General features: G+C 34.8%; 1 protein-coding gene across 8 annotated transcripts in view; it reads left to right on the top strand.

The window, feature by feature from the left end:
* MEF2A (myocyte enhancer factor 2A) overlaps positions 1 to 26,107 on the top strand; it is a 161,436-nt gene that overhangs the window by 19,395 nt on the left and 115,934 nt on the right. For all 8 annotated transcript variants that reach the window (XM_009210979.4, XM_009210980.4, XM_009210973.4 and 5 more), the window contains exon 2: positions 13,685 to 13,765. The gene's annotated coding sequence lies outside the window, so the exon portion shown is untranslated. The remainder of the gene's footprint in view (positions 1 to 13,684; positions 13,766 to 26,107) is intronic.

Here is a 26,107-nt window from a genome sequence, read left to right as displayed (position 1 = left end):
TAAATATTAGCCTTAGTATTTATTACAGGCTAATATTAAGTTTAATGTGAAAGCTTTCAATATGGTTACTGATTATAGATTTGAGGTGGTAGTGATAATTTGGGAAAATATAATAGGTACAGTCATGAGTCACTTAGTGACAGGGATATGTTCTGAGAAATGCATCATTAGGCAATTTTGTTACTTTGTGAACATCACAGAGTGCACAGTATTTACACAAACTTAGATGGTACAGTCTACCCCACACCTAGGCTATATTTGGTATAGCCTATTGCTCCTAGTCTACAAAGCTTTACAGCATGTTACTCTACTGAATACTGTAGGCGTTTGTAACATATCTAAACATATCTAAACGTGGAAAGCGTACAGTAGAAATATGGTATAAAAGATAAAAAATGGTATACCTATATAGCACAGCTCCGTTATAATCTTATGTGACCACTGTCATTTATGTGGTTCATTACTGACTGAAATGTCACTACGCAAAGACTGTATTAGTAATTTATCTAAAATGTCTAAACTGTGGAATGTCAACCAATATGTGGATCACTATGGAGAAGATGTTAGATACCCCAATCTGAAGACACTCTTTGGTTTGTGTGTGTGTGTGTGTGTGTGTGTGTGTGTAAGAACAGAACCTAGAAATGAACACATAGATTCATGTGAAAACTTGTGTACAAATGCTCATAGCAGCATTAGTCATAATGGGTAAAAAGTTGAAACCACCCAAATGACCATCAATTGATGAAAGAATACATAATAGGTTGTATTTCCACACAAGGGAATATTATTCAACAATTAAAAGGAATAAAGTGTAGATATGTGCTATAACATGGATGAATCTTGAAAACATGTTAAGTGAAAGAAGCCAGTTACAAAAGACCACATATTGTATAATTCCATTTATTTGAAATTTCTGGAATAGGCAAATCTATAGAGACAGAAAGTAGGTGTCTCACTGCCTGAGACTGAGCCATATGGGGCTGGGGTAGGCGTAGGAAATTGGGAGTGAGTCCTAATTAGTACTGGGGTTCTTTTAAAGGGTGACGAAAATGTTATAGAATTAGATAGTGATGAGGGTTGCACATACCTGAGGATATAAAAACATTCAAGTGTATGCTTTAAATGGGTGAATTGTATGTAAATTATATCTCAATAAAACTACTTTTTTTTTTATTTTTTCAAAAAAGAACAGAAGCTGTTTGAACAGATGTTTTGGGCCTTTGGTGGATGTAGATGGAGGTAGAAGGGCATGGGGGGATAATGGCCATTTCTTGGCATTACTGTGTTACCACACTGTCACACAAATGCTACCTTCTCCTCCATCCACTAGCTAAGAATGTAATAAGTTGTGTTTTAGTGGAGATTGTATAACAACGTATCTTTTTAACCTTACCTAGCACTGGGGCTGGAATTGTGCATTATTCTAGTTGACAGGATTAATCTTACCATTCTCGTATCTATATTTTTTTTATGTTAAATTCAGATGGTTTCCTGTTTTCAGGGTTAAGGTTATACAAAATTGTGTTCTACCTATCTGTCTACCCTACACCCTCCTTTGCTTTTTTTCATACCTATTCAAGTTTGTGTCATTTTTCTTTTTTACTTCCTGTAATTGGAACAATCTCTTGTATAATCACTTTCTTCCTTAAATGCTTGCTTTTGTAAAATTTTACTGATTTAAAGATATTGTTTCCTGTGAATTAGTATCTATTTATATGTTTTGAAATAAATCTGTTCTTTTAAGGCCTTAATAGTATTTTTTTTTAAATTCTAGTATCAGCTATTTAATCATTCTAAATATATTCCAAAACTTCTAATTTGGCTTTTGCTGTAATATTTGCCTTTCTGATGTCTTGGACGTAGTGACGACTTTTCAATAGGAATGTCATTAAGAAATTAGTCATTGTGTACCACAGTAAACACTTGGTAATTAAGGAGTTTTTAATGTATGCTAGTCACTGTGCTAAGCACATTACATGCTTATTTAATTCTCACAACTTATGAAGTATAGAAATTATACTATTTATAGATGAGGAAACAGACTCAAACAGTAATGCTGGTTATTCTTGGTGTTAACTTTATGAAATCACAAAAATCTTTTAAATTATAGCTTTCCAGTGTTGAGGAGTGGCTTTCATAATGTATGAATTGTGGATCTTTTTGTGTTCTTCAGTGGTGTCTTAAAAATTTGCAGGTTTTTTCCTAAATGGAATCATACAATAGGTATTCTCTAGTGTCTGGCTTTTGTCCCTCAGCAAAATGTTTTTGTGATTCTTCTGTGTTTGTATCTATCAGTAGTTTGTTCCATTTTTCTGTTGACTAGTGTTCCTTTTATGTTTAAACTACAATTTCACTGTTTGCCTTTCAAGGACTTTTGGTAGTATTATGAATAAAGTTGCTATGAAGATTTGAATACATGCCTTTGTATGGATATATGCTTTCGTTTTTCTTGGGTAAATATTATACCAAAGAGTAGGATTTCTGGGTCACATGGTATATGTATATTTTATTTCATAAGAAATTGTGAAACTGTTTTCCAAAGTAGTTGCATGATTTTACAGTCCCATCAGTAGTAAATGAGAGTTCCAGGTTTCTCCATATCTTCACCAACACTTTGCATTCTGAGCCTTTTTAAGTTGAGCCATTTTAGTGGATGTATACTTGTATATCCTTATTTTAGTCTCCATTTATTTGATGACTAATGATGCTAAACGTTTTTAATCTGCTGAGTGTCTTTTCATACATCTTTTTAAGTTAAATGTTCACATCTTTTGCCCATTTTTAATAGGGTTATTTGCCTTCTTATTACTCAGCTGTAAGGCATCTTTATATATTCTACGTGGAAGTCTTTTTTTCATTTTCTCCATTATGTTGTGAATATTTTTTATCCCTTAATGGTGTCTTTCAAAGAGCAGAAGGCTTCAGTTTTGTTGAAGTGCTGTTTGTCAGTTTTCTTCCTTATGGTACCTGCTTTTTTGGTGTCCTGTCTGATAAATGTTTGCCTTACATGGGGCAGTGGGATTTTTATCCCAAACTGTACAATTTTGAGAAGTTTTATAGTTTAGCTTTTATTTATAGGTCTACAGTTCATTTTGAGTTAATTTTTGTGATTGTTTTGAGGTAATGTCAAGGTTCAAGTATCATTTGTTGATAAGGTTTTTCTTTTCCCCTTGAATTGCCTTGACGTCTTTGTTGAAGATCAAATGACCATATTTGGGTAGATTTATTTCTGGATTCTCTGTTATGTTCCATTGATTTATGTTTTGTTATTACAAGAGCACACTGTATTTAGTCTTAAAATCAGGTAGTGTAAATCCTTCAACTTTTTTTTTTTTTTTTATTATTATACTTTAAGTTCTGGGGAACGTGTGCAGAACGTGGTCTTTTGTTACATAGGTATACATGTGCCATGGTGGTTTGCTGCACCCATCAACCCGTCATCTGCATTAGGTATTTCTCCTAATGCTATCTCTCCCCGAGTCCCCCACCCCCTGACAGGCCCTGGTGTGTGATGTTCCCCTCTCTGTGTCCATGTGTTATCATTGTTCAGCTCCCACTTATGAGTGAGAACATGTGGTGTCTGGTTTTCTGTTCTTGTGTTAGTTTGCTGAAAATGATGGTTTCCAGCTTCATCCATGTCCCTGCAAAGGACAGGAACTCATCCTTTTTTTATGGCTGCCTTTGTTTCTTTTAAAAATTGTTTTGGCTGTTTATAAATTTATAAATTTTGAATTTTTTTGTCAATTTTTACAAAAATGCTTTTTGAGATTTTGACTGAGATTGTGTTGAATCTATAGATCAATTTAGGGAGAATCAGTATCACAACAGTATTGAGTTTCAGCTCCATGAACATAGTATATAATCTTTATTTTTGTAGGCCTTCCCTAATTTCTCTCAGCAATGTTTTCTAGTATTCAGAATATTAGTCTTGCACATGTTAAATTTGTCTCTAAATATTTCCTGCTTTTGAAACTAATATATTTTTACAAAACTTAATTTTGCATTTTCATTACAAATATGTAGAAATACAGTTGACGTTTAATGTTGATCTTGTATCCAATACCCTTGCAAACTCCACTTCTTAGTTCCAGTTACTTTATTGTAGATTTTTTTTTGGTTTTTACTGGGTATGATGTGTGTGAATAGAACCTGTTTTAATTCTTCCTTCCCAATCTGGTTGCCTTTTCTTTTTCTTACATTGTTAAGCTGCTTAGGACCTTCAGTAAAATAGCAATTAAAAATGGTGAGAGTGGACATTTTTGTTTTGTTCGTCTTAGAGGGGGAAATTAGTCTTTTACCATTAAGTATGATCTTAGCTGTAGTTTTTCTGTGGATGCCCTTTATAGGTTGAGGAAGTTCCATTCTTTTTTAGTTTGCTGAGGATTTTTTTTTTTTTTTTTTTTGAGACAGGGTCTCCTCTGTTGCGCAGGCTGTTGTACAGTGGCACCATCATGGCTCACTGCAGTCTTGACTGCCTGGGCTCAAGCAATCCTCCTGCCTCAGCCTCCCAAGTATCTGGGACCACAGACGTGTGCCACCACACTCAGCTAATTTTTTTTTTGTTGTATTTTCTTTTCTTTTCTTTCTTTCTTTCTTCCTTTCTTCCTTTCTTCCTTTCTTCCTTTCTTCCTTCCTTTCTTCCTTCCTTCCTTTCTTCTTTCCTTCCTTTCCTTCCTTTCCTTCCTTTCCTTTCTTTCCTTTCTGAGGAGTCTCACTGTTGCCCCGGCTGGAGTGCAGTGGCATGATCTCAGTTCACTGCACCTTCTGCCTACCAGGTTCAAGCAATTCTCCTGCCTTAGCCTCCTGAGTAGCTGGGACTACAGGCACACACCACCATGCCTAGCTAGTTTTTTTTCTCGTATTTTAGTAGAGTCGCGGTTTCACCCTGTTGCCCAGGCTGGTCTTGAGCTCCTGAGCTCAGGCAGTCCGGCCGCCTCAACCTCCCAAAGTGCTAGGATTACAGGCGTGAGCCGCTGCGCCTGTCCTTAATTTTTGTATTTTTTTGTAGAGATGATGTCTCATGGTATTGCTCAGGCTGGTCTCGAACCCTGACTTCAGGCAGTCTTCTTGCCTCAGCCTCCTGAAGTGCTGGGGGTATAGCTCTGGGCCACTGCACCTGGCCAGTTTGCTGAGTTTTCTTTTTTTGTTTTTTGAAATTTCTTCCTGAATGGGTGTTTTGTTATTTCTCTATGTCTACTGAAATTAATCACAAGGTTTTTTTTGGCATGTTAATGTAGTGAATTACATTGATTTTTGAATACTGAACCAACCCTGTATTCCTGAGACAAACCCCATCTGTACTGATATTTTCTTTATATATTTTGCTGGATTTGACCTGCTAATATTTTGTTAAGAATGTTTGCATCTGTACCCAAGTGACACTGGTATGTAGTTTCTTTTACTTGTGGTCCTCTTGACTCATTTTGGTATCAGAGTTATTTATACTGGCATCCTTAAATATGTTAGAAAGTGTATCCTCTCCTTCTGTTTCCTAAAGAGATAATGTACAGCTGATAGTAAATCTTTAGCTGTTTGCAGAATTCACTAGTGAAACCATCTTGGAGTTTTCTTTGTGGAAAACTTTTAAATTATGAATTTAGTTTATTCGATACAGAAATTATTTAGACTTTTCTTTTTGTGTCAGTTTTGATAATCTGCATGTTCTAAGAAATTTTGTCTACTTAAGTTGTCAGTTTTATTGGCATAAAATCACCGTTAGTATACTTCTAATGTTTGCAGCATTTGTAGTGATGTCCTTTCTTTTATTTCTGATGTTGGTAATTTGTGTCTTTTTTCTTGACCAGTCTATTTTTTTCAAATAACCAACTTTACCTAGTTTGTAATTGATTTTATCTAGTTTGTCCCACATCTCTTTTACCAGTTTCTACTTTTATTATTTCCTTACCTCTACTTTTAGTTTAATGTGCTCCTTTTTTCTAGCATCTTAGGATGGAAGTTTGGAACACTGTTAAACCATTATTTTTTTTCTAAAATATGCACTTAAAAGCTGTAAATTTCCAAATACTGTATCTTTAGTTTTACCTTGTATAATCTAATAATGTTTTTACCATTTAGTTCGACGTATTTTTAAAATTTTGAATGATTTATTTGATCCATGAGTTATTTAGAAATCTTAATTTCCAAATGTTTGGAAAATGTCCCAAAATGGAAAATGTCCCCCCCAAAAAATGTCCTTTTTGTAACTGCTCTTTAATTCTTTTGTGATCAGAAAACAGTTTCTATGTCATTTCAGTTCTTATAAATTCATGTGTCTTGTTTTATGGTCCAGCATATGTTCTTTGTTGTTGATTGTACCAAGACACATGTATATTTTCATGTTTGTTCTTGTAGTGGTTGGTTGTAATATTCATTTAAACCAAGGTGGTTTATAGTGTTGTTCAGGTCTTACATATCTTCACTGATTTTCCATCTACTCATTTTACCAGTTAGTGTGAAGGGAGTATTTGAATCTCCAGCTGTAATTGTAGGTTTATCTATTTCTCCTTTTATTTCTGTCAGTGTTTGCTTTATGTGTTTTGGAACTCATGAAATTATTGACTGCATACATGTTTAGAATTATTTGGTAGTTTTGATAATTTGACATTGTAAGCATTATGAAACATCCCTTTATTAATTCTCCTGTACTCTTCTTTGATATTAATATAGGCACTCCTGCTTGTAGGATTAATGTTTATAGATATATCCTTTTCTATTTTATGTTTCTTATCTGTGTTAATTTAAAGTAGTATCTTATAGGAAACATATATATAGTTGGGTCTTGTTTTTTTTACTTAATCTGACAATCTCTACTTTTAATCTAGTATAACAGTCTCTACTGTTTAATTGAGGTGTGTAGACCATATATATTTACTGTAATTATTATTGTAGTTAGATTTAAGTGTGCTATCTTACCATCTTTGTTTTCTACTTGTCGTACCTATTTTGTGTTTTCTCTTCCTCTTTTTATACCTTTTTTGGATTACATATTTTAAAAATATGCATTCCATTTAATCTACTTTCTTGGTTTATTAGTTTTATTTTATGTATTTGGTAGTTGCTGTAGGGTTTTACAACATGAATCTTGAACTTATCACAATCCACCTTCATCACTTTAGAAATAATGTAAGATCCTTACTGTAGTGTACTTCCAATTTCCTTCCCTTCATTCTTTTTGCTATTGTCATTGATTTTATTCAACGTATATTATTACTGTACATTATTACTACTTTTGCTTAATATCTTCTTAAAACTTAAATGTCATAATTTGTCACATGCTTACCAATTGTTACTTTTCTTTGTGTAGAGCTAGGTTTCTATCTGCTCTTTTAAAAAATTTAATAGACTATATCTTAGAGCAGTTTTAGGTTTACAGAAAAATTGAACAGAAAGTACAGAGTTCATATATGCCACGCCAACCCCACCCTTTGCAGGTTCCCTATGATTAACCTCTTGTATTGGTGTGGTACATTTGTTACAATTGAGGGCTGATACATTATTATTAGCTAAGTCCATAGTTCACATTAGGGCTCACTCTCTGTTGTACAGTTCTGCTACCCTTTTTCTACTTCTTAAAACTCTTCCTTCAGTGTTTCTTGGATTGCAGGCCTCCTGGTAACAGATTGTCTCAGCTTTTGTTTGTTTGAAATGTCTTTATTTCCCCTTTGTTGGTGAAGAATATTTCTGCTTTATATAGATTTTAGCTTAACAGAGTTTTTTTTTTTTTTTTTTTCCTTCTTTCTAGCACTTTACAGGTGTAATTCCTTTGTTTTAAACTTGTTGCATTACTTTTGACAAGGAGTCTGGTAATTCTTATCTTTGTTCCTCTGTGTGTAATGTGTCTTTCCACTTCTTTGGTTTCTTGTAAGATTTTCTCTATATGACTGGATTTCTATTATGTGCCTTGGTGTGGTTTCTTTGTGCTTAATCTGCTGTATGTATGTTGAGTTTCTTGAATATGTGTGTTCAGTTTTCCTCAAATTTGGAAATTTTTTGGCCCTGTTTCTTCATACATTTTTTGTTTCTCCTTGCCTTCAGCAATTCCAATGACATTATTTTTAGATTACCCTTGATATTCTCACAGGTTCTTGATGATCTGTTTTTGTTTTGTTTTGCTCTTTTTGCTGTTTTTACATCTTCAATTTTGTGATATTTTCTGCAGTTTAATCTATTAATTCCATCCGGTTACTTTTTTGAGATACTGCATTTTTCATGTTTAGAAAATGCATTTTATTCTTTTAAAAATCATTTTCTTTTTTGTTCCTTTAAAAAAATTCAGCAATAGATTTATAATATTTTGAAGTTTATGCCTTTAAAGATGTCCTGTCTTGCTTCTAGGCTTCTTTCTTTTATCAGATGTTTAGTAAGTTTTGATTGACTCCTGGACATTCATTGCACTGTTGTCTGGATTTTGTTGATTTCCTGTCAAGAGATTCCAATTTTGTTTTGGCAGACTGATAAATTTCTTGCAGATATGTATGAACCTTTTGAGCTTGCTTTTAAACTTTGTTCTGGCAGATCTAGTGTAGCCTTTACTATTATAGGACTAGGTTAGCACTTGGCGGTGCTGCTGCGTCATTTTCTACTGATTGCCCAGGTTTCTCTGGGTGAAACTTGAACATTCTGCAGTCTTATGTAATCTTTGGAAAATTTTTTTTTATTATAGTGCTTCCTGATCATTGTTCTTTGCCTGGCCTTGTGAATTTCACTTTATTCATGCACACATTCGATGAAAAACTATAGAGCTGTGTTGTTACGTGTGGTAGCCATTAGCCATATGTGGCTCTTGAGTGCTTGAATTATGGTTATTCTGAATTTACATGTGCTGTATGTGTAAAACACACTGTATTGGTCCGTTTGCATTGCTATAAGGGAATACCTTAGACTGGATAATTTATAAAGAAAAGAGGCTTATTTTGACTCATAGTTCTGCAGACTTATGAGAAGCATACTCCTGGCATCTGCTTCCAGATGAGTGTGTCAGGAGTGTTACAGTCATGGTGGAAGGGAAAAGAGAAGCAAGCTTGTCACGTGGGAAGAGAAGAAACAAGAGAGGGCAGCAAGAGAGAGTGGATGGGGGAGGTACTAACAACCAGATCTTGTGTGAACTCAGAGTGAGAACTCATTAGCAAGGGGAGGGCACCAAGTCATTCATGAGAGACCTGCCCCCATGACCCAAACACCTCCCACCAAGTCCCACCTCCAACATTAGGGATTACATTTCAACATGAGATTTGGGTGGGACAAATATCCAAATCATTTCAAACACACTGAATGTTAGGGATGTAAGTTGGAAAAACGTATATGAAAATCTCATTTTTAAAATATCAGTTACATCCTGAAGTGATAATATTATGACTATTGGGTGGTATACATTGTATTAAAATTAATTGCACCTTCTTTTTACTTTAAAGTGTAGTTACTAGAACATTAAAAATTACATTTTAGGTTTATATTATGTTTCTTTTGGGCAGTGCTGCTCTAGAATCCCTCTGCAGATTTCAGGAGCACTTTCTCTCCTGAGTACCATCCTTTTGCTAATCTGTCCCACAAATTCCCACTACCTCAGACTTCCTGAATTTTTATCTGTCTCTTGTACTCAGTGAGTCCTCCATATTCTTCTTGGCTTCCCTTTTCTGCACTGTCATCCTGACTGTGCATCCAAGTATTTGTAGGGATACTTTCCCTTTTTCCAGGCCTCACAGTGCTGAGCTGCTCATTGTCTGATGTTTTAAAATTGTAGTTTTATATATTTTGTCAGTTTTCTAGTTTAGTTCAATGGGAGAGCATTCCGATACCAGTTGCTACATCATGGCTGGTAGCAAAAATCTTAAGGCATGAGGAATTGGGTGCCCTTATGAGTTCACCCTCATTTGAATTAAAAATACCCTTTGCAGCTAATCCTAAATTTTGATTACAAATGAAATTCATAATTTTGTGAGTTTCATTTTGGATTGACTTTGGAACTGTTTTCCTATAGAAACTTTTGTTTTCTTTGACACTGCATTATGCTCAGTACAGAACATCCAGTGAAATTTTGATTGTTTTCAAATGTAAGGTAGTACAAATAATTTGAACACTGGTTGAAGTCGTTTCATTTAACCATTCTTACTAGTACGGAAAATTGGAAGCTGAGAAAGTTGTACCATGGTATAAAACATGATATTCAACATTCAAATGTCCTTGATAATGCTTCAAAGGTCTCGTTTCTTTCAGGAGTACCTTCTATTAAAAAAGGCGTTTTGTTTTTAATCACCTATTTGAGATAGGAAAAAAACAAATTATATTTTTTTGGACTCTTTCATACACCACTCGCCACGGGATACTTTGCCTCCAGTCACCAAAACGTGTTTGAGGGTTTCCCACTTACCAAGCAGTTCTCCAGTGTACACAGCTGGATTTCCTATAATTCAGTTCAATTCTAATACTATCTGCCCGATACTATCAGATCCTACAGGTTGAGGGCTCAGCCTGACAAGACTGGCCCACTTTGGATGCCAATTGCAAGTCCCTGGTTGTGACCTGTACTTCTGATCAGTTGGCTATAAATCAGGGGTTCTCCCTACCCCTTCTTCTGGTTTGATTAATTTGCTAGAGCAGCTCACAGAACTCAGGGAAACACTTTATTTATGTTTACCCATTTATTATGAAGGATGTAGATGAATGACCCGTTGGAAGAGATGCATAAGGTAGGGTGTATAGAAAGGGGCACAGAGCTTCCATCCTCTATCTGGTCATGCTACCATCCAGGAACCTCCATGTGTTCAGCAATCTGGAAGCACTCCAAACCCTGTCCTTTTTTTTCTTTTTTTTTGAAGGGTTTGTTACCTAGGCATGATTGATTACATACATCATTGACCGTTGGTAATCAGCTCAACCTTCGGCTTCTCTCCCCTCCCTAGAGGTTGGGAGTTGGGGCTGAAAACATTAACCCTCTATTCATGCCTGGATCTTTCTGATGACCAGCACACGTATTGAAGCTACTTAGGGCCCCCTAGTCACTAGTCATTTCACTGGCGTACAAGAGACACTTGCCACTCCAGGAGAAACCAAATATGTATTTCTTATTACATCACATTATTTCTATCCATGTGATTTGTGTGATGTTGTATAGTTTTTAGTTCTGGTAATTGTCATATAGAAACATTAAATATATTTTAAAAGATATTATGAAATTATCAATAATTGTAACTATTTCACAGCAGGTATCTACCTGTTCATGGTCTCTATGATATAGAGGTATTGATGTACAATGTATATCTGAACCTGCTCAAATGTACTGGTCTTCTGAGACTGAGGTTTGCTTTGCTGTATTAGGCATTCATTTTTTTTCCACCTCTTTATTCAATGAAAGCATTTACTGAACTGTGGTTATGTATAGCAGTTAAAAGCATTCCTGTATTCTAATCCTGGCTTCACCACTTTACTAGCTGAATACCTTGGGAAGTTGCTTCTTTAGTATTTGCGTTGCGTCTTGAGAATAGTAATGGGGTAATAATGTTGTTGTTGGCATTACGTCAGGTAATGACATGTAAAGCAATTAGTATGCTGAATAGCATATGATAAATACTCAAGTATTACTGCTGCTCTTGTAGTTGTTGTTATTACATTAGGCTTTCTCTGGGTACATTGTCTATAGTTTTAATCTCCTTCCTCTGACAGTACTTCCTTCCTTGCTTAATTTTTTTTTCTCGTTAAGGACTTTTCCACCAACCTACCACCTATGTTATATATTCCTTATTCACCTTGTACTGTAGGTCTCCCCACTAGAATGTAAGCTCTGTGAAGTCGGGAATAGGGACAGGGATTGATTCCTAGCACCTAGAAAAGTGCCTGGAATATGTTGGATGCTTAGTAAATATTTTCCAAATGTATTATACTGAATCCTGGGCCAGATATTGACTAGATATTGGGGATATAAAAAGAACAAAGTACAAAATTCCTTCTTTTAAAAAAGCATATGGTATAATAGGGGAGACTCATACTTGTACAACTAACTACAATAATTTTACTCCCTGGGAGTGATGGTGATAGTTAAGGTGTACTGAAGATGGCATCACCGAACGCGTCTTTGAATTGGACATTTGATCTATATAAGAGACAAAGGGGAAAGTTATTTCCAGGTGGAGGTAAAAACAAAGTTAAAGAGCTTAACAGTTTTGGCAATGGCTTGTTGTCCAGGTTAACAATGTATGTCAACGGGTAGTAAAGGGAGATAGGGATAGCAATTAGAGGTCCAGGTTGTCTCCCTTTTAGATGGATGGAAGCAGTGGGATTTGAAGGTTCAATATATGAAATTTGGTGATAACTGACTCAGCACTAACATTTTAGTTTTTTTTTTTTGAAAGACTGTGTTTCATTGTAGATTATTGTAAAAGAACTATAAAAACTTGATTTTTAACAATATAGTCTTTTAGAAACTACTTGAAAACTAAGTACAAAATACATCATCAATAACTACATTTATATAATTGAGGAATACATTTTGATGTGAGAATATGTACTGTGATGTGTAACTGTCAAATTTGTGTTTAATCACTTGTTTGCTATAGGCCAAATAGCTAAATTTTGGCTTCACTTTCAATTATTGTATTTTAGAAGTTGGTAATGCATCTAAGTTTGAGGAATTTTTTTCTGCATTTTAGTACAATTAGATTAAAAGCTGAAATGGCGTTTTAAAGCAAGTTCCTTTTACCTTTGCAAAAAAAAAAAAAAAAGCCTTGTTTATGTGTTTTTATGTCTTTTAAAGTTTGGACTTTTAATACTTAATTTGTTAATATAAAAAGAATGCTTGGCAGTTTGTGTTGTTCCCTCCCACCCCCAAAGGAGGTGTCCGTTTCCAAATAGAAGCAAAATCACTGTCATAATAATTAATACTGCTGAATCAGATTCAGAAGATTGGCGTTTCTGTGGAGAAATTATTTTCATTTGATGAAATGGATTTACTTGGGGATTGATTGAATCACCTGATCATGCATTTCTAAATTACTGTGTTAGCATTATAATTGATCCTGGCCAATGGGAGTGAGGAGAGAGATAGCTTTCTTTTTTCTACCTGAATGTCTTGCTCTATCTTCAAGCAAGAATGTAGCAGGGCTGGGTTATTCTTTATGCACCTAATCCATTGAGCAGTGTTCACTAGTGTTCCTTTATTAATGCGAATTATGGACAACCATCAGTATTCTGTTCATTTTTGTCATTTTGTGTTAATTTCATTGTTCCCATTGTTATGGTGATAACACATAATTATTTCACAATTTTCTTGATGAAAGCAATATGGTAAACATTTTAAACTATTTAAAACAAGTTAGTTTATTGAAACTAGTTAGTTCAATAGGCTATACACACAGTACAGGTAAACATAAAGTATAACATATGATACAGAGGATAGGAAAATGGGACCTAGGAAACCAAGTTTTGAATCTCACAATGCAAAGAATATTATTGAACATTTGAGTAATACTTGCTGAAGAAAAAGGATTTGTAACAATGGAAATAGTTGGCTAACATTTTGTTTTATTCCAAATAAAACAAATGACTTTTTAAAATTTAATTTTCATTTAACAGTGTTTGTGGCGCTTTCTGCTAAGAATGGTGTCGAGTGCTAGAATTTTGTATAATTGTATATTTAATTCAGTTTTGGAGTCAAGAACAATAACGCACTCAAATTTTTTTCTTTTTTAAGGAATTGCATTTTGCGAAAAGGAACAAGAATTTTCTGCAAGGATCATATCTAAGTGCACTTTTTGCTGATACTTCATTTCTAGTAAGTCATTTTTTCTTTTCTATGTTAAGAAGTAAATACAATGGAAATGTATTTTAAAAATCAAGCTGTGCTTGTGAGATTGAATGGCAGTTATTATAGAGGTTTTCTTGGGGGTGAGGCGGGGCTTAATTTAGACCAGTTAAGGAAATTTGTAAAATTCAGTTGAAATGCATAATATTGTGTACTGGCAGTTTAGTTTCTCTTACATTTTGTCTGACGCTGCTGAAATAATCTCAGATTTTTTCATCTTTCACACTTCTTCCATATTCTTTTATCTATTTGAAGAAAAAATTAAGTAGGTAGTTGGTAGTCACTGAGACAGTTAATAAGATGAAGGGAGCATTGGGGGACATGAGTTACATGAGCTGAGGAAAGATTTTCAAGTGAAAGATGACGTGGACATATCTAGCTGTATCTCATGAAGCGTGGGAAAGGTCAAATAGAAAAAGCAAATTTTAGGGGATCTTTTAAAATGTGGACATTTTAAAAGACTTGGAATTAACTGCCTTAAATTAATGGGTTCATATTTGCAAAGCTCAGGAGTAGATTATTTTGGTTAAAAAAAATTACGTTGGCCTAGGTTAACATTCACAGTATCTCAGTAAGATGTGTAGTCCTCAAAAGTTTTCATGTGTGAAACCTTACCTGAATTCCACCTTCTACTTAAAATGGAAAAGAAGTGAATTATATTAATGCTAGAATATTTTAAAAGAAGTAATTTTGAAAAATGTTAGGGGATATTTTTCAGTGTGTTATAATGAGTTAACATTAGCATTTTAAATATTAGATATCATTGATCAAGCCTGATGATTACGTCAGTAAAAATCTTGGAAAAGGTATCTTAAAAATTTTTATTTGGCCCATTTCAGGAATACTTTTGCTACTTAACATAGGTCTGAGGTTGTTTTTCTTGAATAATTAAATAGTAGAAAGAAATAACATTTTACAAACTTACAAAAATGAGTTCTTTGTTAAAGTATTCTGACATCAGTTTCATATGGCTATATATTTTTCTTATAACTTGACTGAAGAACAGCCCATTTAATGATTGATAATCTTTTAGTTTAGGAGACTAGGAGAAAAGGGCCTGTTTATCCAGCTGATACAAAGTACCTTCAGTTTAAAACTTGTGTATGTGTAGGTGGGATGGGAATAGTGGAGTTTAATTCTCATTTTAAAATATAAACCTTGGTTAGTCTTCTGTAAATCTTTTTCTTCTTTTCTCATCATTATAGTTGGCCCTTTCTATCCATAGGTTCCTCATCTGTGGATCAACCAACTGTGGATAAAAAAAACCTCTACTTCAAAACAATAAAAAATAATGTACCAATAAAAATTTTACATTGCATTAGATATTATAAATATTCTAGAGATGATTCAAAATATAGGAGGATTTGTGTAGGTTGTATACAAATACCACACCATTTTTATATAAGAGACTTGAGTGTCTAGGATTTTGGTATCCATGGGGGATCCTGGAACCAATTTCCCACTCCACAGATGCTAAGCAAGGATTTTACTTACGTTTCTCATCTGTTTGCTTTGTTCATTAACTGCTGGAAACTGAGTGATATGAGCTAAAGCACTCATGCCCATGGCTGAGAACTCTGTACTTTCTCTGAACCTCAGTGATGACTGTGGGTATAACTTCATATGTTATATTTTGAGTCGTGTTTAAATTTTAGGGAATCCTCTATGCTGCTTCCTCTACTAGTCTCTAAGGATGTAGACAGTGTCTTATTCTTCATGACGGGCCTTCTGTAGTTCTATGGGTTGTGCCTGAGTTAATAACTACTTGCTTAGGAGTTAACTTTTGTACTTAGATTGGAAATGCCCTTTCTTTTTGAATAGATTAATATGTTAACTGGCAAAGCTCAGATTCGAGATTTTCCTTACAATTCTGCTGCAGTAGAAATTGGAGGTTTGTCATAGGGATTAGACAGAATTTCTCCTGGCTTTCCTTCATGTCTTAGAACTCCTTTGGGCTACTACATTTAGGTCAGTGATCCATTTTGAATTGATTTTTGTATATGGTGTGAGGTAAGGGTTGAAGTTTATTTCTTTGAATATAGATATCACATTGTTCCAGCAGTTTTTTGGAAAAGATTATATTTTCGCCTGTTGAATTATCATGGCACATTGTTGAAAATTAATTGGCCATTATGTGTGGGTCTTTTTCAGAACTCTGTTCTATTGATCTATATATCTATCCTTATGACAATGCTTCATTGTCTTGATTACTGAAGCTTTATAGTAAATCTTAAAATCTGGTAATGTAAATCCTCTAAGTTCTTCTATTTCAAAGTTGTTTCTTCTGTTCTGGATCCTTTTTATTTCTTTCTATGTAGTTTAGAATCAGCTTTTTAATTTCTCCAAAAAAAGCCTAACAGGATCTTGATTATGAATGTTTTTACCCTAGAGATCAATTTGGGAGAATTGACTTCTTAAGGATATTGAATCTTATTAATGCATGAGCTTGGTACCTCTATTCATTTAAATCGTCTTTATTTTTTCTCAGCAGTGTCTTGTAGTTTTCAGTGTAATGGTGTGACACATATTTTGTTAAATTCATCTCTAATTATTTTAATTTTATGTTATTATAAATGGGAATTTAAAAGAATATCATTTTCCAATTGATTGATGCTAGGATACAAAGGTAAAATTGATTTTTATATAAAACTTTATAATTTGTAATATTGCTAAATTAATTATTAGTGCTAGTGGCTTTTTTGTAGATTTCTTCAAATAGTCTATGTAGACCATTATCTTCTCTGTGAATAAAGACTATCTTATTTCCTCCTTTTAAATTTATGCACCTTTTATTACTTTTGCTTGCTTTATTACACTGGTTGGTAGTCCCAGTGCAATGTTGAATAGAAGTGGTGAGAACTAACATCCTTGCCTTACTTCTGATCTTAGGTAGAAAACTAAGTTTTTCACTAGCTCTTGGTAAGAGGTTGTTGTTGTTGTTGTTGTTTTTTCCCCCCTCTCCTTTTCATGAATAGGTGTTGAATTTTGGTGAAATGTTTTTTCTGCATCTATTGACATGGTCACCTACCTCTCCTCCTGTTTGTCTGTGCACGTGGTCAGTTATATTGATTGATTTTAAATATTTAACCAACCATTCATGTATTCTTAGGATAATTATCACTTGGTCATGATGTGTTACACTTCTTGTATATTGCTGGATTCACTTGCTAAAATTGCATTGACTCTTTTAAAAAGTCTACATTCCTAGAAGGCATTGGATTGTAGTTTTTGCTTGCTTTTGTGTGTGTGTGTGTGTGTGTGTGTGTGTGTGTGTGTGTGTCAGGGTAATGCTGGTCTCATAGAATGAGTTAAAATTTCTTGTTCTTGAAGAATTTGCATAGAATTGATGTTATTTCTTCTTTAGGTGTTTGGTAGAATTCACCAATGAAGACCTCTGGACCTGGAGGTTCTTTGTGGGAAGGTTTTAAACTGTTACCGGTGGTGAATCTGCATGGGTCTGCAGCAACCTCAGTTCTTGCCTTCTCAGAAGAAAGAATTCGACTGAGGGGCATAAGGCAGAAGGAGAGACCGAGGCAAGTTTTAGAGCAGGAGTGAAAGTTTATTAAAAAGCTTTAGAACAGAAATGAAAGGAAGTAAAGAACACCTGGAAGAGGGCCAAGTGGGCAACTTGAGAGATCAGTGCGTGGTTTGACTTTTGACTCAGGGTTTTATATGTTGGCATACTTCTGGAGTCTTGTGTCCCTTCTGCCCTGATTTTTCCCTTGGGGTGGGCCGTCTGCATTCACAGTGGCCTAGCGCTTGGGAGGGGAGCCTGTGCAGTGTGTTTACTGAAGTCGTATGCATGTTTCCTTGAAGTATTCTTCCCTTACCAGTCCAGTGTCCTAGGAGGTCATACACCAGTTAAACGCCACCATTTTGCCTCTTAATTTGCATGCTGGAGCCCACTCGTCCAACTCCTGAGATGTTATAGGGAAGTTGCTGATCACCGGCTTCAGGTGTTTTTTATCTGTTGGGAGACTGCCTTTCACTGGCGTGGGCCGCGACCAATTATCATTTTAGAGAGACAGTTTAACAACTGCCTGACCATCAGCTGGTGATGGTGGGGGGGGGGAGGGGTGTGTGTGTGTGTGTGTGTGTTGTGTGTGTGTGTGGTGTGTGTGTGTGTGTGTGTGTAGCTTCTCCTGCCCTGCTCATGTCTGACTGGCCACCTAGTGTAACAAAACTATGAATTCAGTTTCTTTAACTCATGGATTTATGTTAATTCTTGTTAAATAAGCTTTAGTTGTTTCTTTTTCAAAGAATTTGTCTATTTTATGTAAGTTGTCTAATTTATTGGCACGAAGTTGTGTTTTAGGATCCCTGTTCTTTTACATTTGAAGAATCTGTAGTGCTATCCCCTTTTTTGTTCCTGATATTTGGAAACTTCCTTCTTTTTCTAAAAGAGTATTTAATCTTTTAATTTTCCTTTGTTTTGCATCCAACAAAGTTAGTAATGTTGTGTGTTCATTTACATGGAGTTCAGAGTGTTTTAAAATTTCCACTGTGATTTTTTTTCCTTGACCCATGTGATTTTCAAATATTTTGTTAATTTTCCAGATTTCTTTCTCTTACAGGTCTCTAATTTAATTCTACTGTAGTCCAAGAACATCCTTTGTGTGATGTAAGTTCTTGTCAACTTGTTGAGATTTATCATAAGGCACAGTTGTGGTGGTCTGTGTTAGTAAATTTTTTTTTTTTTTTTTTTAAAGACAGTCTTACTCTGTTACCGAGACTGGAGTGCAGTGGCGCGATCTTGGCTCACTACAACCTCCACCTCCTGGGTACAAGCAGTCCTCCAACCTCAGCCTCCTGATTAGCTGGGACTGCAGGCATGCGGCCATCACACCTGGCTAATTTGTGTGTGTGTGTGTGTGTGTGTGTGTTTTTGGTAGAGACGAGGTTTTGCCATGTTGACCAGGCTGGTCTCGAACTGCTGACCTCAAGTGATCTGTCTGCTTTGGCCTCCCAAAGTGCTGGGATTACAGGTGTGAGCCACCATGCCCAGCCAGTGTTAGTAAATGTTTTGTGTGTACTTAAGAAGAATGTGCTGAGTGGAGTTTTCTAAAGATGTTAATTAACTAGGTCAAATTGGTTGATAGTGTTCTTTAAGACTTCTGTGTCCCTTTTGATTTTCTATTTGTTTCAATAATTTCTGAGAGAGGAGTGTTCAAATATTCAACTTTAATTGTGGATTTATTTTTCCTTTTATTGGTTCATGTGTTTGGAGGCTCTGTTATTATTAGGTGCATGCGTAATAAGGGTTTTTACGTTTTCTTGATGAATTAGGTCTTTGTCACTGTTAAATTTTGTGAAATAGTTTGTGAAATAGTTTGCATAGTTTCTGACAAAAAGTCTGCTGTTCTTACCTTTTGTTCCCTGTATGTAAGTTTTCTATTTTCTTTGGCTACTCTTAAGACTTTATTACTGGGCTTTAGTCATTTGATTATGATGGGCCTTGTATGGTTTTCTTTGCAATAATGCTGCCTAGATTTTTTAGTTTATTGTTTAAAACCAAATTTGGAAATGTTGGCCACTATTTCTTCAAATGTTTTTGTTTTTGTTTCCCGTGTAATTTTAGTTATATGTTTGAAATATTGTCTCTCTTGGCACTGATACTGCTTTTGTTTTTCATTTTTTTCTTTCTGTGCTTTATTGGTTGGTTAATAGTGCCTTCAAGTGCACTGATCTTTTCTTCCGCAATGAATAATCCCATCCAGGGTGTTTTTAATTTCTGAAAATCATTTTTCATCTCTGGAAGTTTTATTTCTTCATTATTCTTCTCATGTTCTTATTTTTCTTTCCCTTCTGTAGCATAGTAGGTTTATTTATAATCATTTTTTAATGCCCTTGCCAATTCCATTAACTTTATCATTTTTGGATCTCTTCATATTGATTGACTTTTATTACATGGGCCACATTTTTTTTGCCTCTTCTCATTCCCTGTAATGTTTGGATGCTGGACATTGTGATTTGACATTGTTGGGTGAAGGGTTTTTGTTGTTGTTGTTGTTTGTATCTTCTATATAGTGTTGGACTTTTTGTACATATATAAATTGGTATCAGCTGAATCTTTTTGTTTAAGCTTGTCAGTGTTGGTCCAGAGAGGCCTTTATTGTGGGGTTAATTTACTGCCTGTTAAGGTTATATGCTTTTGAGGGCTATACTCCATGCTCTTCTGAGGATTATTCTCAATTCAAAGCAATCCCAATCAATATTCCAAAAATTTTGTTATTTGTCTGTTTTTGTGTTCTGCTATTTTGTTTTTGTTTGTTTGTTTGTTTTTGAGACAGAATCTTGTTCTGTCACCTATCCTGGAGTACAGTGGTGCAATCTCTGCTCACTGCAGCCTCCACCTCCCAGGTTCAAGCTGTTCTCGTGCCTCATCCTCCAAGTAGCTGGGACTACAGTCACGCATCACCACACCCAGCTTTTTTTTTTTTTTTAGTTTATTTAGTAGAGACGAGGTTTTGCCATGTTGGCCAGGCTGGTCTCGAACTCCTGGCGTCAAGTGATCTGGCTGCCTTGGTCTCCCAAAGTGCTGGGATTATAGGTGTGAGCCGCTGTGTCCTGCCTCTGTTCCACTTTTAAAGATGTGTTCACTTTGAGCCAACCCAGATAATCCAAATTAATTTACCTATTTTAAGGACAAATGATTACCAACTTTAATTCCATCTGCAACCTTAATTCTCGTTTTCCATGTAATGTAACATATTCACAGGTTCTGGCAATTTAGGATGTGATTATCTTTCCTGTGTAATTATTCTGCCTATCACAACTTCCAAAGTTGAACTGTATTGTGCAAGGTGAACATCCAAGCTACCAACAGTGTTGAAAGCTTAGATTTGTTCAGTACATTTACAGACATTACATTCTTCTTTATGCCTGAAAGGTAAACCTTGTACATAAAGCATGAACAAGTAAATTGGTATGCTTTTTTTGTAGGATTATTGGCTCAGGGCCTAAGGAGCTTTACAGTACTTTTTAGATTCTCGCAGGTTTAAAAAAAAAAAAAAAAGGGCTGGGTGCAGTGGCTCATGTCTGTAATGCCAACATCTTGGGAGGCCAAAGATGGGTGGATCGCCTGAGCCTAGAAGTTTGAGACCAGCTTGGGCAACACGGCAAAACCTTGTCTCTACAAAAAATACAAAATTAGCCAGGCACTGTGGCACACAGCCTGTAGTCACAGCCACCCAGCAGGCTGAGTTGGGAGGATCACTTGAGCCTGGGAGGCAGAGGTTGTAGTGAGCAGAGATCACGGCCTGTGTTGGGTTTTAAAGGAAATTTTGTGACCCAAGAATAGCCTAAAGTAGTCTTGAAAGAAGATCATAGTGGAAGAACTTTCTCTACTAAAAACTTATATAAATCTACAGTCATTAATTTCATGAAATAAAGCCACAAGTATAAAAACAAAATAAATTAAATGCCTGGAAAAGGGTTCACATGTACACGGACACTTGCTTTATGACAAAACGCACACTTTAGAGTAGTAGGGAAAGAATTATTCAATAAGTCATCCTGGAACAAGCGATAATCTATATGGAAAGAAATTACTTATGTTCCATACCATATGCAAAAATCAGTTTAAGATGATTTGTATATTTCAACATGAAAGACAAAACTGAAACTTGTGGACGCTAATATAGATGAACAGGTTCATGCTCTTTGGCTTGGAAAATATTTCTTAAAAAAAATAAAAACGGCAAATATTAAAAAATTGATAATTTTGACTACCTTAAAATTAAGAAATTTTGTTCCTGCAAAGTCACCATTAAGAAAAGAGAAGCAAGCCAGAGCTGAGAAGATATTTGCAGTACCTTTAACAGACAAAAGACATGTATCAGAATATTCAAAGCACTTCTACAAATCATTGTGACAGAGACAATGCAATAGAAAAATGGGCAAGAGACATGAAAAATACTTCACAAAAGAAATTCAGATATTTAAGAAACGTGGGGAAAAAAGTACTTAACCTTATTAATAACCTGGGAAATGCGAATTACAACTACAAAGAGGCTCCATCATATGCCCACTAGAATGGCTGAAATTTTAAAAAGGAATTTATAGTACAAGTTTTTGAGAGGGTGTTAGATTATGGGAACTCAGCCACTTTAAGAAACATCTTGACATTTACATACCCTGTGACCCGTTAATTTCTTTTCATGGGTATACACTTGAGTAATACATGTACATGTATGTGGAGAGATGTATTAAAGAACATTGGTAGCTGTTTGTAATAGCCTTACACTCAATATGATGTTCATCATAGTTGGCTACATAAATAAAATCATGATACATTCATACAATGGAGTACTTTACAGCTGTAAAAATGGAAGAACTACAGCTACAGATAAATATCACAAAATGTTTCTCAAATGAAGCCAGAAATCACACATTATGTGTGATTCCACTGATATAAAATAAAAACAAAATATGTAAAAACAAAACAGGTAAAATAAGCCGTGATGTTTAGGGATCTGTGCTTATGCCATGAAACAGAAAATGAGTAACAACAAAAAAAAAACCAGAAGAGAGTTGCTACCACAATAATCAGGAAAATAGTTGACTCCTAGGTGTGGTGGAGGAGGGATTTAATGATTGTTGAATAGTGGGTGATTTCAGGAGTGCTTATCATATTCTCTTAGATCTGAATTGTAACTTGAGTTTGTACTCAGTCCTTGAATTGTGAATTTTTGTTTTATGTATTTTTACATCTCTGATGTATACTCAAAATCATATTTTACTGAATAAATACAGATAAGGTTAGACTTAGAGCAGCATTTATACACAGGTTTGATTCAGATGATATGAGGTTAAAACGTTTTAATGTATTTGATATTTGAATCATAATGTAGAGAACCGAGATTATTTCTAGTAATGATAATTCATCTTTTTGTATGATTTAATTATTTGTAAAACTTTTTTTTTCCAGTAGTTATGACATCCTGAGAAGTATTTGAGATAGGCATAAGTATCTGCATTTTACAAATGAGGGGGCATTAATTTTGAGAGTGAGTTGTTGGTGGTAGAGGATTAGAATCTCATTTTCATTTCTATGCCTTGTCTTGCTGTATCCTTTATTTCTCTTTTGTGTCCCATGTGAAGACAGGACATTGTTCTTTATGTAGGTGTAATTAATCTGAGAATGAAAGACCATGGATGGAGGGGCTCTCCTCTTAACAGGGACAGTTTACAAAGTCTCCTTTCTAATGATTTTCATAATATTATGCTTATCTCTAAGGAGTTCAGGGTGCCCTGTGATTATATCTTCAATTCTTATAATCTCCCGTAGGAGTTTTGAGCGATAGTCTTGCTGTGCTTTGTAGAAATGAATTGAGGTAGTAAAAGACATGAATCACTGAAAATCAAATTATAATTCATTGATATTTGATATTTTATAGACTGGTCATCCAGATAAAAATTTTGAAGTTAGTAGTTTGGATGATTTACCATGATCAACTAACAGTTTACATAGTTTTAAAATAATCGTATGTCCTGTTTAAGGAGGCCCAACTTAAAAAAACTCTGAACAACTTCTGCAGTTAAGTGAAGGGAGTGATTATTGACATTACAAAAAAAAATTGCTTCCAGTTTTAATCAAATTTAGTTAATTTCACTGTGAATGTAAGGTACTTGCACTGTATTTGCTATTCATTGTGTAAAACATGTTGCATATTTCACTAATAGGAATAGAGTCTAATAGGAATAGGCTGTGAACAATTTACCCCTAAGCTGCTTTTGTTTTTCCCCATTCAGCTCTGAATGTCTCTAATCTAAAAACACTGTGTGGAAGCGTACAAAAATATGTAACTTGTTATTAATCAGAGAAAGCCAAATTAAAATAGAAAGATGCCATCTTTTAAACCATGTTTTGGGTTTTTAGGTGATTTCTCCCCTCCTCCTATCCTGTTTTTATTTTGGTGTATTGACTATTTTACCTAAAACATAATAGATAAACACGTGATAAAAAGTGATGTTTTGGGCGAGCGTGGTCGCTCACGCCTGTAATGTCAGCACTTGGGGAGGCCGAGGTGGGCGGATCACCTGAGGTCAGGAGTTTGAGACCCAGCCTGGCCAACATGGTGAAACCCGTCTCTACTAAAAATACAAAAAGTTAGCTGGGTGTGGTGGCAGGTGCCTGTAATCCCCACTACTTGGGAGGCTGAGGCAGGAGAATCACTTGAACCTGGGATGTGAAAGTTGCAGTGAGTTGAGATTATACCATTGGAATCCAGCCTGGGCAATAAGAGTGAAACTCCATCTCAAAAAAAAGAAAAAGTGCTATTTTGTTGTTTTGATTTTAGGCAAAGGTACCAATATTCAGTATTTCAGTTGTCTTAACTTTTTGAACAAGTAGATAGTTTACAGGTATCATAGCTAGACCACAGCTAGTCTTTGCAAAGTTGGAAAAGGCCCCTCTGATTTTAAGTAAATAGTGGCTTCTGCTAGGGTTAGGGTGTTAGAAAGTGGAAGACAAGTTGGCTTTCAGACCCCACCTGCTCACTCTTGGCCCCAGGCCCATGTGTGTGGCACAACATTGTTCATGATGGCTTTGGGTCATAGTGATTTCTTGCTCTCTTCTTGTTAGTATGAGATTATTTTTCTCAATGCTGTCCGAATTTTTGTACTTTTATTGATCTTATTTCTTGAATCAGATGTTAGTATTTTTGAATTTTACCTAAATATGTATAATAACCTAATTGAATTCAGAACTTCATAAAATTAGTGTATTTGTAGGGTATGTTCTGGCTTTATGAAAGTTACGTAAAGCCAAACTGCACTTTCAAGTAATGACCATTAAGTCTATGAGCTTTATATTCAAAGTACAGTTTATGTTTTTATCGAATCATTTCTTTATAGCTGTGATTGTGTTCATATAACATAATGTTGTATTTTAAAAACATATGATAATATAGCATGTACAATTCAGGCTCAAATGGAATACCTTAGTCATTTTCCATAAAATAATAGCTTATGATAGTCTCAGGTTAATTTAGAATTTGAAATTTTGCCTGGATTTAATTGTAAACATTAATTAAAACATACTAGTTTAGTGGGAACAAAGAAAAGTTTTCTTATATTAAAAGTAATTAGAAGATAATTCCATAAGGGTAAAGAGTCTGCCATTGTGTTACAAATTATAGGATAATTCACCTCAAGCTTGACAAAGAGAGTATACAGTATGAGTGGGTTTTTTATTCATGTATTTTATAAGAAAATATATGGCATCATTTTTGTGTGTGGAATGTAGTTGCATTGTCTCATATTAAAATTGGTGTTAAAGTTATCTGGCATTTCTTGATTCTGGTTTTTCATAATCTTTTAGCAAAGTGGACAGCCACTTGGGTTTCTTACTTATTTAGATCAATTTTTTTCCTTCTAGTAGATACTGTTTAGAGGACCCAGGGTATCGTATTTAAATACAGTAAAGATTTTTAATTAACCTTCTTTTATATTACTGAAAGTGTTTGAAATCAATAATCGTATAGAACACTGGCAGTGAACAATCCAAAAATGAAATTACAAAAATTATAGTATTATCAAAATAATACAGTTCTTAGGAATAAATTTCACAAAAGACACAGAGCACCTGTACACTGAAAGCTAGAAAGCATCATTGACAGAAATTAAAGAAGACCTAAATAAATGCAAAGATGTACCATCTTTATTGATTGGCAGGTTTAATCTTGTTAAGATTGCAGTCATCCCAAATCAGCATATTTAACACAATTCCTATCAAAGTCCAGCTGGTCTCCCGCCGCCAGAAATTGACAAACTGATCCTCAAATTCATACAGAAATTGAAGATACCTAGAATAGCCAAAACAATCTTTAAAAAGAATAAAGTTGGAGGCCTCCCACTTTTGAATTTGAGAATTTACTACAAAGCTACTGTAACCTAGACAGTATGTTACTGGCATAAGGATAAACAAATCAATGGAACAGAGTTAAAAGTCTAGAAATAAACCCTTGCATTTATGGCCAATTGATTCTTTTTTTAATTAAAAAAAATTTTCTTTTTTTACAATGATGCCAAGACAGTTCAATGGAGGGAAATAGCCTTTTTAACAAATGGTGTTCATACCCCTAACACCATATACAAGAATTGGCTCAAAGTGGATCAAATACTTAATGTAAGAGCTAAAACTATGTAGGCTAAGTCTTCATGATCCTGTATTTGGCGATGATTTCTTAGATAAAACCAAAGAGGAAATAGGTAAATTGGACTTCAGCGAAATTAAAAACATTTTGCTTCTAGGGACACTATCAAGAAAAATGAGGCCAGGTGTGTTGGCTCATGCCTATAATCCCAGCA

This window comes from Papio anubis, chromosome 7, assembly GCF_008728515.1.
Source record: "Papio anubis isolate 15944 chromosome 7, Panubis1.0, whole genome shotgun sequence".
Lineage (NCBI taxonomy): Eukaryota > Metazoa > Chordata > Mammalia > Primates > Cercopithecidae > Papio > Papio anubis.
Note: the sequence above shows the minus strand (reverse complement) of the source record. Positions and strands in the feature narration are given on the sequence as shown.